Below are 3740 nucleotides of genomic sequence, written 5' to 3'. Positions count from 1 at the left end.
GCGAGGCGGGCGAGAGCGCTCCTCTGGAAGAAGGCGGCGCCCCGAGGCCCCGGTGCCGGTGGGTGCCGCCCGGCGTCTGAGGACTGCGAGCCCCCTCGAGCCGCTTCCCTTCGCCCGGCTGTCTGTGCGCGGAGGGGAGGCTGCTCCTGGGGGCCCTTCCTTCCGCGGTGCCTGCTTTCACGTCCTCGGAAAGGAATTCTTCCACGAGCGCCATTCATACACGTCACCTCTGTGCGCTCCGGAAGGGAACGGCGAGCGGGTGGACAAAGTGGAACTGCCCGGGCTCCGCAGTGCCGCTTATTAAACCCGTAAATGCAGCCTCCGTGAGACCCAGGGCCGCTATGGCGCAGCTCTGCACCAAGTTGCCCAGAAGAAGATTGAACAGCCCGAGGCTCGGTGCTCTCCCTTTTTGTAGTTCACACAGTCCCGCCCGAAGAAATCCCTGGAATCGGCCCGTGGATCAGCCCGGGAGTCACCCGTGATACAGATTTCAATCCCCCTTAAGCCCCAGCGCTGTTCTGGCAGCAGAGGAGGCAAAGCACCTCTAGTGCAGCGGTTCTCAACCTGTGGGTCGTGGCCCCTTTGGGGGTCGAACTTTCACAGGGGTCGCCTAAGACCATCGGAAAATACATATATAATTACATATTGTTTTTGTGATTAATCACTATGCTTTCATTATGTTTAATTTGTAACAATGAAAATACATCCTGCATATCAGGTTATGAATCACATTATGATTCATAACAGCAGCAAAGTTACAGTTATGAAGTAGCAACGAAAATAACTTATGGTTGTGGGCCACCACAGGAACTGTATTAAAGGGTCGCGGCATTAGGAAGGTTGAGAACCACTGTTCTAGTGTATGTTCTACGGTCTTGCTTCGTTAAGTTTAAGGAAAAAGAAGCAAAGAGGAAGAAAGATTAGATTGGATAGTGTTGGCAGTAGTGCTTTCTAACACCGTGTTATTTTAAGAACAAAGTGAAACTTAGAGGATGGAAGGAACTTCTTTGTTCTGTCTTCTTCAGAATGTTACAAGTCTTAAGGACTCAAGACAAGCAGCAGAAATACATGCAGCATGGTGACTGGTGAGTTAAAACCGTTCATGTACTGGAACTGTGTGTGCAGTTTAATCGAAATGTTACAAATCCTGCCCATGGTTCTGGTGCTGCCTGCCAGAGCTCACTGGGCAGGGGCCGGAGCTGGGGAGAGCTGCGTCTTTGAACCCAGTCACAGTCTGATGCTTTCCTCCCCGTAAAATGTAAGTCAGCGCAGGTTGTGAACTGAGTCACTCCACAGACTGTGGCTCTGGTGGGGTTGTCCTCCGTGTGGCAGCTTGAGAAGCTGGGATTCCTTCCTTCAGGCTGGCATGCCGTCTTTGATCAGTGTGCGTGGTCCTGGATGCGCTGTGCTTCCGCGTGTCTACTTTCTACTCTGCAGGTGGAGGTGTGCCTGGACACACCGGTTCCTTCCTGTTACTTTGTCTTCAGCTGTCCCACATTCTGTTCCAGACGTCTTGTCCTCTCCAGCCTTCACCTACAGGTTCCATTTATTTTTCCCTGAGTGGCAGACTGGGATTTCTGACTGGTTGCATGAAGACACAATAGTTAATCCTCTTACTTTGCTGAAAGAATTGTCCTTTGATTTCACATTTAGGCAAGGGTGAAACTGTAGATAGAGCTGGTGCACTGTGTCAGAAAGCTCTTTTTTCTTTCTAGGAATCTGTGAGATACCTTTATGTAAATTCAGGTGCTCTGTATACAGTGTAGTGAAGTTACGAAGTGAGCTGCTGTGTCGCTGCTACCTCCTCAAGAAGTGGGGCGCGCCGGCGCTCCTTAGCTGAGCCTCTCCTGGGTCCCTTTCTCACAGCTCCATCCCTGCAGACAACTACTTTTCTGACTTATGGGATAATCACGTTCTTTGTTCTCCTTTTAATTTTACCACCTGTATTCCTCAACTGACACAGTTTTACTTGCTTTTGAATTCTATATAAATGGAGTCATGCTGCATTTTATGTCTTCATTGTGTTTCATTCTTTCGTGTTGTTTGCAGCTGTGGCTCCTTACTTATCCACTTAACTATTGATAGACATCTGGACTCCTCCCAGTTTGGGAATCTTGTTAATACTACGTCATATATACCTAATAATAGAATTGCTGGATCATATGGGATGGATATTTTCAACTCTACTAGATATTGGAAATGGTTGTACCAATTTATAGCCCATCAGTTAAGTTCCTGGTTGAAGTGTGTTGTCCAAATATACAACTCTAGTGCAAATAGAACTACGTCAGGAACTCCCCGCGTAAAGGCGTGGGGTCGATGAATAGCTTGATGGGGAGTCAGGAAAAGGCTTTATATTGGAGGGACCCAAGAAAGGATAATTCCGGTGAGTACTTGGGTCCTCCCTTAGTATCTAAGTAGAAAAAAGAAAGAAGTGAACAGACCAATAGGAATGGAATCGATTACTGCCTTGGAGTAACCTTTGTCCTTGGTACCATCTTGTGTTCTAGTGATAAAGTAATAAAATAATGATAATGTTCATATATGAGGGCCTGCTGTGTCAGGCACTATGCTAAGCTCTGATGGAAGTACAGGGGAAATACTAGTGATCAAAGTGTGCATACAAAAACAAATTTCTTGGGTCTTTTGTTGTGGGGTTGGTTGTCTGTTTATTGTTTTGCAAAGCAGCTATTCTTAAAGTATTCAGAAGCACATGCTTGTTTACAGACTCCCCCCACTCCATTAAGCCCCAGAGTGGCAAGTTTTTTGTTGTTTGTTTTTTTTTAAATTTTTATCATCACTCTGAGGATGCGTTTATTGACTTGAGAGAGAGAGAGAAACGCCTTTGTAAGATCCATTGCCTCCCATACGCGTGTCCCTACCAAGGATTGAACCCGAAACCTAGCCATGTGCCCTGACGGGAATCGAACCCACAACCTTTTGGTGTACAGGACACGCTCCAACCAACTGAGCCACTCGGCCAGAACTTTTTGTAAGTATTTTAATTAATATTTACTGCCCCTCACCAAGTCCTTAACTTGGAGCTAATTTAGAGTCTTGTTTCTTTTGGGGTTACAGAGAGTAGATTCATTGAGTTTATTCATTTCTCCTCCTCTATCTCAAGACTCAACCTTGTGTCTTGTGAACAGCATCTTGAAGTATTTAACAGTCTGTTATTATGCAAGCATCTGGTGCTTGACGGGTTTATCTTTGAGTTTGAGATTTTGAGGGGGAAAATCATACTGTAATCAACCAGAGTTGTTTGTGTGTCTGTTATTGTTACTGCTCTGGAACTACTCTGCAAAAAATTTCACTTTTTGTTTTTTTTTGTTTGTTTAATAAAAATTATGGAAAATACAGGAGAGTACTAAACAAGAAGAAATTTAAGTACTCTGTGATTCCACCACTCCAGTAAAACTGCTGTTAAAATTTAGATGCATTTTTGCCAGCTCTTTTTGTTATGTATAAAATTAAAGAATACTGGAATCCTATATAATAAAGGGCTAATATGCAAATCGACCAAACGGCAGAACAACTGGTGCTATGATGCGCACTGACCACCAGGGGGCAGATGCTCAACACAGGAGTTGCCCCCGGTAGTCAGTGCGCTCCCACAAGGTGAGTGCCGCTCAGAGCGCAGGAGTGCTAAGGATGTGTGACTGTCAGGAGTGGCCCCTGAGGGTTCCTGGACTGTGAGAGGGCACAGGCCGGGCTGAGGGACACCTCCACGCCCCCTGCCT

At 46.2% G+C, this 3740-nt stretch overlaps 1 protein-coding gene across 4 annotated transcripts in view; it reads left to right on the top strand.

The window, feature by feature from the left end:
* The window catches only part of QRICH1 (glutamine rich 1), a 32528-nt gene that overhangs the window by 597 nt on the left and 28191 nt on the right, over nucleotides 1–3740 (top strand). The window contains exon 1 of one of the 4 annotated variants that reach the window (XM_006770444.2): nucleotides 1020–1085. The exons of the other annotated variants lie outside the window; for them this stretch is intronic. The gene's annotated coding sequence lies outside the window, so the exon portion shown is untranslated. Of the gene's footprint in view, nucleotides 1–1019; nucleotides 1086–3740 lie in introns of those variants that run through there. 4 annotated transcript variants of the gene reach the window in all.

This window comes from Myotis davidii, unplaced genomic scaffold (genome assembly GCF_000327345.1).
Source record: "Myotis davidii unplaced genomic scaffold, ASM32734v1 scaffold663, whole genome shotgun sequence".
NCBI classification, from domain to species: Eukaryota; Metazoa; Chordata; class Mammalia; order Chiroptera; family Vespertilionidae; genus Myotis; species Myotis davidii.
The sequence above is the reverse complement of the archived record's forward strand: the minus strand, read 5'-3'. Positions and strand labels throughout refer to the sequence as shown.